This window comes from Elephas maximus, chromosome 6 (genome assembly GCF_024166365.1).
Source record: "Elephas maximus indicus isolate mEleMax1 chromosome 6, mEleMax1 primary haplotype, whole genome shotgun sequence".
Lineage (NCBI taxonomy): Eukaryota > Metazoa > Chordata > Mammalia > Proboscidea > Elephantidae > Elephas > Elephas maximus.
In genome coordinates, this window is record NC_064824.1 from 22550988 (window position 1) to 22562000 (window position 11013).

The window sequence follows — 11013 nt, forward strand, 5'->3', positions numbered from 1 at the left end:
CCCATTTAACTGTTTTGGGGCCTTTGTCAAATATCAACTGCTCATATGTGGATGGATCTATGTCTGGATTCTCAATTCTGTTCCATTGGTCTATGTATCTGTTGTACCATATTTCTAGCTTTTTGAGGAAGTGCCATATTGTTTTCCACAGTGGTTGTACCATTTTGCATTTCCATTAGCTGTGGATAAGTTTTCCAGTCTCTCCATAACCTCACCAGGTTTGTTGTTTTCTCTCCACAAGGTTTCATTGACTAATTTTCAGAAGTAGATCACCAGGCCTTTCTTCCTATTCTACTTTAGTTTGGAAGTTCCATTGAAACTTGTCCTCCATTTGAAATACCAGTGACATAGCTTTCAGCATCATAGGAACACACAAGCCATCACAAACTGACAGACAGGTGGTGGGACTCGGTAATAGTTACCTCCTATCGGTTAATGTAACACTAAATGAACATTGCCAAGCATGTGGACTAATTTCCACCAAATGGGGAACACTCAATATATGCTGACAAAAATTTCTTTTTGCCATGGTTCTTCAAAATTCTTAAGCAGATGAATAAACAAGTGGTATACGACTATTTTAAGGCACCCTGGTTATGCAGTGGTTAAGTACTCAGGTGCTAACCAAAAGGTCAGCAGTTCGAACCCACCAGCTGCTTGGTGGGAGAAAAATGTGGCAGTTTGCTTTTGTAAAGATTTACAACCTTGGAAACCCTATGGGACGGTTCTGTTCTATCCTTTAGGGTCTCTGTGAGTTGGACTCAATGCAATGACAACAGCTTTAGGTTTTGGTTGTATGTTTAGTAATGAAAACATTTATTAATAAGACACCACATTGGTTCCCGAGAACTAATATCCTTAGTCAAGTCAGACTAACCCCATTACCAATTTGATAATACACTAGATGGCACACCAGTGGCAGTCATAGTGAGATTCTGTTTAAATTCAGCAAGGCATGTAATGATGCTTCTGGCAATGTTCACACAGACATAAAAGAAAATTGAGGGGGAACATGAGAGCCCATTAGGAAGAGATGCAGAGGTAGGACAACTTTTCTCAAACCTCCCTGATTGATTAGTTGCCTTCACACTGCCAGGGATCTCTACATGTAGGGCACAGGACTTTGCTCTTGGTCTTTCCTTGTTCGAAATTCTCACCCAGGGCCTGTGTAAAAGTAAAAGACAAGATGATTAAGTCCGTATGTCACCCCAAGATAAAAAGGCGTCAGATAATGGAAAACAGCTCAACAATTTTGATTATCTGCAATATTAGGGTAAAACTTAGAAATTGTATGGAATTATATGTAAAATGCTACACTAAGATTAAAAGATGTGAGATGTATAGTTTAGCAGTAATTCTTGTTTTCCAATGACCTAAAGCCTTAGTAGGAACCTGGTGGTGCAGTGGTTAAGATCTCAGCTGCTAACCGAAAGGCTGGTGGTTTGAACCCACCAACTGTTCCAACAGAGGAGATGTGGCAGTCTGCTTCCATAAAGATTTACAGCCTTGGAAACCCTATGAGGCAGTTCTATTCTGTCCTACAGGGTGGCTATGAATCAGAATTGACTTGATGGCAGTTTTTTTTAAGCCTTAATATTAGGTAATATGATATGTTTTAGGATCACTATCTTAGTTATCTAGTACTGCTGTAACAGAAATACCACAAGTGGATGGCTTTAACAAACAGAAATTTATTCTCTCACAGTCTAGGAAGCTAGAAGTCCAAATTCAGGGTGTCAGCTCCAGGGGAAAGCTTTCTTTGTAGGCTCTGAGGGCAGGTCCTTGTCATCAATCTTCCCTGGTCCAGGAGCTTCTCAGCGCAGGGACCCCAGGTCCAAAGGACATGCAATTCTCCTGGCTTTTGTTTCTTGGTAGTATGAAGTCCCCCATCTCTCTGCTGACTTCTCTCTTTTATATCTCAAAAGAGATTGACTCAAGATACAAAAAATACAAAAAAAAAAAAAGGTACAACCCAGTCTTATAGATTGAGTCCTGCCTCATTAACATAACTCCCTCTAATCCTGCCTTATTAGCATCGTAGAGGTAGTATTTACAACACATAGGAAAATCACAACAGATGACAAAATGGTAGACAAACACACAATACTGGGAACCGTGGCCTAGCCAAGTTGACACGTGTTTTTTGAGGACACAACTCAATCCACAACGATTACTAATACAAAAGTGTTCTTTAGGAAAAGGAAGGGGATACTGCCTCTGTGCTCTCCAGATCTGGTGGGAACAAGCCTGGAGAAGAAGCAGATGCTAACCAACCCTTATGGCATTGACTATGTGCCAGGCATTGTTTTGAACCGTCTACATACATTGATGTATTTAAGTCTGTGTCACATTCTGGATGTGCTACTGTAAATGGAGGCTGACAAACCAGGCAAAGTCCGGAGGAGGTAACCAGGATGGTCAGGAGCTAGAAAGGTCCTCAGGGAAGTAAATATAATGAGGATATGAGTAGCTTTAATTATTTCTTCAAATATTATCCTTGGAGGGAGAACTGAGGCCAAGAAACAGAAGTAACAGAAAGGCCCAATTTTAAGAAGACCTTTTAGTAAGACTGGGGGAGCTCTCTGACCCTGTGAGAGCCCAGGTGGAGGCTGGGAAATCTCTACTGACAGGGCATGTGAGATAGACCCTGCCCAGACTGGGCTGGATGACTCTGGGCTCTCTTTCAATTCTGCATTCAGTGGCTCATTATTAATAAATGATTATTGAAGGATTATTTTAAAATGAAAACAAAATAGGATTTAACAATTTTTGACATTCATCCTAAGCTATAAAATCTCCTTTTGCTCTCGAATCCTTGTTACCAGGCTCCCAAACCATGTATACGCTCTTAAGATAAATCACAACTTTAGATGAAAGAGAAGTAAAATAACAACCTTTTAGGTATAATGTCTAGGAAAATGTGCCTTTGTAACCACTCTCTTTTTCAAGTCCATGAAGAAAAGAAGCTTCAGTTCCAGCTCTGCCCCTCATCTGATTCCATGAATACTCTGTCCCTGGGAACTAAAATAGGACACTGCACTGTGATCCTTTCTCTGCATTTTTTTTTTTTTTTTTTAAATCTTTCATCTTCACAGAGATGTCTTACTGAAGGAAGGTGATTATGTGCCATCAAGTGCATCTGGATTATCAAACTATGGCTCTCCTTAAAAGTCCTTTACCTGACTTAAGGGTACAACTCACAGAATTCTTTTCTAAATTTTATTAATTTTGTTGTTGTTGTTGAGAATATACACAGCAAAACACACACCAATTTAACAGTGTCTGCATGTACAGTTTAGTGACATTGATTACATTCTTTGAGTTGTGTAACCACCCTCACCCTCCTTTTCTGAGTTGTTCCTCCCTCATTAACATAAACTGCCCCCCAGGGTTCCTATCTAATCTTTTGAGATGCTGTTGCCGTTTTGTTCCCATATAGATAGTTCTTAAAGGAAAATAATACTCAAGGCCTTATTTTATTTTATTTTATTTTACTAGTTTTCATAGAATATTTTTGGTTTAGGGTTTAAAGATTATCTCAGGGCAATAGTTTCAGGGGTTCATCCAGCCTCCTTGGCTCCAAAAATTTAGAGAACATGAGAATTTAAAATTCTGTTTTGCATTTTCCCCCTTTTGATCAGGAGTCTTCTACAGAATCTTTGATCAAAATGTTCAGTAATGGTAGCTGGGCACCACCCAGTTCTGGTCTCATGGCAAGGGAGGTAGTTGTTCTTGTGGGCAATTAGCCACACATTTCATATCCCCCTTCTGTTCTTGGCTTTCCTTCTTTCTCTGTTGATCCAGGTGAATAGAGACCAATTGTTGTAACTTGGATGGCTGTTTGTAAGCTTTTATGGCCCCAGGCACTAGGTATGTCTCCCTTACAAACTTTCCTCTTCACTCTTCTTTTTTTTTTACAAACCCAGTGTAATGCAATGCATTTTCAACTGGCTTCCTATAGACGTTCTGCTGTTATCTGTCACTTCACACTCCTGATGAAAATGTTTGCTTCTTAAGATAAATAAGCTGCCTCAACTGTGCCTACTCCAAAAATTGCTAATAGTCTTTTACTCTATGTTCTTCCCCTCCCCCTCTAAAGTAAACGGCTTGTTGCAACCAATGGTTGCTTGGTTCTGTTTATAAGGAGGAAACTGTGCCTCTTGCAGCAGATTTTATTATCCTTTGGCAGGAAGACAGACTTGGTTTATTGGCCCAAGATGATTTTCAGCAAAATTATGTCCTCATAGCTGCAGAAGTAATTAAGCTCACATCAGAGCTGTCAGTCCCGCTGTCAGGAATAGGGAAAAAGTCCACAGTCCAATTTAACTTTGGAAATGCTGATGCTAACCCTGACAGGAGATGTGCTAGATTGTGGTAGTCGTTTTTCCTCCAACGTGTCATTGTCACCCATTATAAAGTTGAGTCTAATTCTGAAGATAACAAAGCACATTGAATTCAGACAGAAACCACAGCTTCAAAAAGACATTGTTCTCAAAGACCACCAGAAACCAGGTTTGAATTTGTCAGCCTTTCAGGCAGGAGGAACAGAGGATAGTGTTAAGAATGTGGCTCTATCTCTGCCTTTTGTTAGTTGGTGACTTTAGGCGAAACGCTTAACTAATCTAAGCCCCAGTTTCTTTTGCTATAAAAATGGAGGATATTAGCAATACTGCTTTATGGAGTCATTGGAAGGACTAAATAAAATAGTACAAGTAAAGGGGTTCTACAACAAAACCCGACATATGGTAAATATGCAGTAAATATCTACCCAAAATCCCACTTAAAAAAAAAAATTACCAGAGTTAAAATGTTCATCCCTTTTGATCTAGCCTTACACTTTGAAACAGCTACTCATCACCTCTGAAAATCCATCTTCAACAAATTGAAAGGCAACTGTCCTAAAAATGTCCTTCATTTTTCTCTTTCCATTGCTAAGTATTCTTATTTTTCACTTTCTATGTCAGTGGGTGGTTTTGCGCTTAAATCCTCAACCGTCTATAGCTGTACAAACGATGCCGTATCTACCAGCTTACTTATCTTTAACTTCTGGTGGTAAGGGCTGAAAGAGGTGGATAACAATTCTAGGTTGTAGTGTGGGGAGGGGATTGAGATTATTGGATGAGCAGAAGTAAGACAGTTTTCCCTAGAAATGTAAAACACTTCCATCAAGCACTAACTGATTTGCTAAACAACAAAACAAGAAAACAAACCCGTTGCCCTCGAGTTGATTCCGAATCATAGCAACCCAATAGGCAGAGTAGGTCTGCCCCATAGGTTTTCCAAGGCTGTAATCTTTATGGAAGCAGACTGCCACATCTTTCTCCTGTGGAGCTTCGGGGTGGGTTTGAACCGCTGCTGACCTTTTGGTTAACAGCTGAGTGCTTAACCACTGCCCCACCAGGGCTCCTCAATTGGTTTGCTAAAGCAGAGGACAAATTAGAACAAAGTGTGTGGAGGGTTCCATTCCACACAAACCAGCCAACCTCACCTGGGAAAAATCAAGTCTTTCATTTCATTTTGAAAACATGTGACTTTCCTTCTAGGAGAGGCCAGGACAATATCTCAGTGATTCAAGGCACCCAATTTGCATAACTAAAAAAATAATGCAGTGTCCTATGAAGAATGAGGAGTCCCTGAGTGGTGCAAATGGTTAACATGTTTGGCTGCTAATCAAAAGAGCCCACACAGAGGTGCTTCAGAAGACAGACTTGGGAATCTATTTCCAAAACATCAGCCATTGAAAACCCTATGGAGCACAGTTCTACTCTGACACTCAAGGGGTTGCCTTGAGTCAGAATCGACTGGATGGCAGCTGGCTTTTTATGAAGAATGGGCCAGCAGTCCACCTGCTCAACTGTAGGGCAGTCTAGATTTCTTCTCAATGTAAGTATAGTTTTCTGAAGAACAAATGCACAATGACTACCACCACCCTTGGTTTAAGATCTTTAAGAAAGGATCATTCATCTCTCTCTTTATGTCAGATTATTTGAGCTGAGTAGGATTTTGAAGAGCATCTAGTCAAGTCTTTTAACTTTTTGCAGATGAGGAAACAAGGTCCAGAAAGTTAAAGTGACTTCACCTTAAGGTGTAATGACTGAAGTGATAGGAAAACCCTGTTCTGTTGAGTTTCAGTGCAGGGTGCTTTGAATCTGTCAGGCTATTTTCTTACATCAGAGATCTGACATCACTGACAGTGATCAGTACAATCTGAGCCACAGAGCTAGTAGGCAAGGACTGTGTGTGACTCTGGTCTTGGATTAAAGCTACTTAATTGTCCTCATCATCATAATAAAACACTAAGTCCCTGCTCAGTGTTGATCCTGACGATATAATGATATAACTCATTCAAGGGCTTGTATAGTGGCTAGAATACAGTGGCCGTTCAATGACAACTTACGTTACTAATTTTACTATTAATATTGTCATAACAAGGATGAGTAGCATCTTCATTGTTTCTATTCTGGTGGATCTCAAAATCTAGTTGGGGAGATCAGATATCTGAAGGTTCTTTCATAGCACAAACTAAGGTGCTGGAGATATCATGGTTTCTTTAAGGACTGGGACCATATCAGTTTAAACTGGGTAAATCTTTTGTCTTGTAAAATTTTGATTCCCTCTTTGTTTCCTCGTCTAATAAAACTCAGGCACATTGATACTGCATTCAGTAGACTTTATTTCTCATATTTCCACTCCTGTCTCCCATCCCAGTAACCATTTCTATCCAAAATGAGAGATAATTTTATTGAATGACTAATAGCAAAATATTGCTTTAAGACAAATTCTTTGCTTTTAATAGAGGGTGATGGCTGGTGACAGCTCATTAAAGTAAGTCAGAAAAATCCCCACCTGATTGTATATTTGTTGCTGAAACACTCACTTAAGAGAATATTTGTTTCACACTTTGTTTTTAGCATTTTCCACTTTCCTGCAGATCTGTGGCTACAAGCCTAAACTTTATTCTGGAGGGGATTCTCCTTGAAGAAATGACAGTGTCATTGGCAGGTGGTGGGAAGGGAAGACATTATGCAAAACTCTTCACACACATCATCTGTTTTAAGTCTCAGAACAACCTAGAAAGTAGACATTAGTGTCCCCATTATACAAATGAGAAATCTGAGCCTCAGAACTGCTAAGAAATTTGCCTCTGGTCATTCACCTAGGAATTAAAGACCCAGGTCTCTAGGATACTGAAGCCTATATACCATCTACCATATCCAGCTGCTTGTTCTTCACCCTTATATGAACCTGAGAACCCAGAACATATTAAGCCTTCATTAAATCTACATGGAACGAATAAGAAGCCCAGAATGTTGCCTGGTGTAGTAAAAAGATACCAGCCTAGTTCAAGTCTCTGTGCACTACCTCTGCTAATAACGTTTTGTAGTCTTAGGCAAGTCACTTTGTTCACAAGCCCTCAATTTTCTCATCTGTGAAGTGCTCTAGTTTCTGAAGCTCTTTGAGGGTAAAATGGGAGCATCAGTGTGAAAGTGCCTTTTTAATTTAAGGCTTCTGTTCCAATGAAAGCAGAAAACACTGCTGGAGTGACATGGAGGACAGCACCTTCAGTTGTCAGGGTCTTCCAAACCTGACTCATGCCCACGACAGGCTAACCTTGCCTGTGTCTTCTGCCCCAATCAGGAAGTGTACAAGGGGCTTCTTAGTCCGGGCAGCTGCTACTCAGCTTCAATTTTTTGTTGCCTTATGAGAAAGAAGCAAGTGTTGCCAGTGAAGCCGAAACTTGGGTTACTATGTGAATGTTCTTATTTTTAAGACAATGCAGTGCAAACAAAGCACATCTGTACACTAGCTGTTGCCAGAGGCCGTTGGGCCGGTTCACCCTATGTACAAAAGAACGAAATGCTGCCAGTCCTGTGCAATCCTCATAATTGTTGCAATACTTGAACCCATTGTTGCAGCCACTGTGCCAATCCATCTTGTTGAGGGTCTTCCTCTCTTTTGCTGACCCTCTACTTTACCAAGCATGATGTTCTTCTCCAGGGAATGGTCCCTCCTGATAAAATGTCCAAAGTATGTGAGATGAAGTCTTGCCATCCTCTTTTCTAAGGAGCTATGAATTTGAGAATTCAAGTCACAAATACTATCTGTAGGAGGGACTTCAGGGATCATCTATTTCAAACCTTTGATATGGAAAATATCTTTTTGTGCTTGTAATATAATATAAAGAAGGAGATAACTTATTTATGGTTTCATATCTGGTCAGTGGCACAGCTGGGAATTCAATCGAATCTCTTAGCTCTCAGACCTATGGTCCTACTGCAACACTCTGCCTTCTCAGTCACAGTCTGGCAGGCACAAAAGACTAACTAGAAATACTTTTCCCTACTTCTGATTGGATTTGAAGGTTAAAGAAGACAGGATAAGAAAAGTCTTGGATTTAAGGGGATTACATGATTGATTCAATTTAGTATTCCTTAAGCTACTATGCAACTGAAATCATCTTTATAATATGTTCTCTCCTTCACAAGCACTCAACCTTTTAGGGCCATGATCTTCCTATACCAATCATATTTTTTTAGGCCAATTGTATCAATTAAGGTAAAAAACACTAGCTGTTACATCCCAAAAGAACTACACCCACTGCCGTTGAGTTGATTCAGACTCAGCGACCCTATAGGACAGAGAAAACCTGCCTGATAGGGTTTCCAAGGAGCACATGGAGGATTCAAACTGCTGACTGCTTGGTTAGCAGCCATAGCCCTGAACCGCTACACCACCAGGGCTTCCTCCAGCAATGTTAAAAATCTTGATAGCGTACAGTAGAGCGTTCTCACTCACACAAATTCCAAGGCAGATGTCTGGCTGGGTGACTGTCCTGGAAGGAGATCCTCCAAGCATGATTCAGGGATCAGATTCTTTCTACCCTACAACACTGTCATCTTCACATGTGGCCATTAAAGTCACTGCAGAGGGCAAGAGAGGGAAGGTCACTCATGGGAGACTCTTTTTCATGGGGATCGACCTGAGGAAGGAGTACCATTTGTTACATCCTCCACGTTTCATTGGCCAGAACTGGTTATATGGCCCCACCTGCAAGGAGAGTAGGGAATACAGATTTCTCTGTTCCCAGGAATAAAAAGAAATGGATTGGTAAACATGTAATATTATCTCTACAAAAAATAGAAATAAAGAAAGAAAAGCAAGCATTTTCTGCAAAATAATTTTCCCTTTTGGAAGCTTGACTCTCTGTTGCTCAATTATGAAGATTAAGATCTGTGGCTGGAGACAGGATTGTTACAGAAAACAAGGCACAGCAGCAGGTGAAATGCAAGAGGCAGAGTTTGAGGTTGGAGAACGCTTCTTACCCGCCAACTGGCTTCCGGAAAGGTGCTCACAGGCACAGTGGTGCCCAGATTGCAACATGATCCTCTCAAGGTGACCTTGAGAGGTTGCAGAACCTGAAGGGCCAACAAACTAGTCCTTGTCTCAGAAACCACAGGCCTCTCAAACCTTTACTCTGTCTTGGCCCCTTGCAGGGAGTGGGGTGTGGGAAAAGCTGATCATTTTCAGAAGATGGAACAATGTCTCAGGCCTGACATTCTTGACTCATAAAGACATTCTCCTTTGCCACACTTTGGGGAGCTTTGAGTTTTGTTTCACAATTACAGAAATTTTTCCCAACAATTTTTGGAAACAAACACTGCCATTTCTTCTGAAGCTGATAAAAAATTAGTTACTAAGTGAGGGAAACAGAATGACCTACATACGAACACAATGGCTATAACTGAAGGAAAATATCAGACATAGTCAGTGGTCTTTAATTAAGAATAAAACCACTAAGCAGCCTTGCACAAAAATACAAGCTTTACAATTAATATACAGATGAAGTCTCAAGGGTCCAGATACCCTTTGAAATGAATTACTTCCTACATGGGTGGAAAAAGTAACCATAATTTAGCTTATCTTTAGGAATCTTAAGATGGATTTACTTTTGTCCACCCCTATTTTTTTTTTATGTCAGGCATTTGCCCAACTTTGAACATTTCTTTTCCTATCTTTGTTTTTAGGTGTCTAATCTGAGATTCTCCAAATGATAAAAAAAGTAATACTTTTTTTTTTATAGTCACCATTAAAATGCTGAGAAATCTGAGTTTCAGAATCAAGCATCTTAGAACTCAATTTTCCAAGCTGTGGACTGTGTTCTATGAGGTACTACTAAGCACTCTGGGAGGATATTATGGATTGAATCGTGTCCCCCTGAAGAACGTGTTGAAATTCTAACCCTTGCACCCGTGAATATGATCCTTTTTGGATGTAGAGCCTTCTTTGTCATGTCAATTAGATCATATATGAGTAGGAGAGGTTCTAAATCTAATCATTTCTGAGTTATAAAAAGAGCAGACTGGACACAGAGACACATAAACATGGAGGAAGATAGATGTCATGTGAAGATTGCCAAGGAACCAAGGAACACACAGAGTTACTGACAAAGGAGAAATTGACATGGCTGAGACCCTGATTTGGACTTTTAGCCCCCAGAACTGTGAGAAAATAAATTTCTGTTCTTTAAGGCCACCTACTTTTACTTGTATTTTTTTTTTTTTTTTACTTGTGGTATTTCTGTTACAGCAACAGTAGGTGACTGGTGACACCTACTGATTGACAGAGGTGTCAATCAGAAACTGCACATATGCTACCTTCTTCTTGGACCTTCATGCTACGTACAATGCCTGGAGATCCTCCCCCAGAATTTTCAGTTTCCTAAACCAATATATTTTATTTTTGGCCTGATGAGTTTGAATTTGGCTTTCTGTTGCTTTCTACTGAAAGAACTCTGAGCGATATACCCAACGTGAGTGCAGGTACTCCCACCTTCTCTCATTGACAGACAAAGGTAACACCTCTTTCCTTCAACTTAATTAGTAAAATATTTTGCCTAGTTTTATCTTGGGTGTCTAACACTTCTCTCCTTCTTGAAGGTTCTTTCTTATTCTGTTCTTTCTAATTTTCCTTTCTAGGAGCTCTTTTCTACTCTCTTGGAGAAGGGATTAAGTT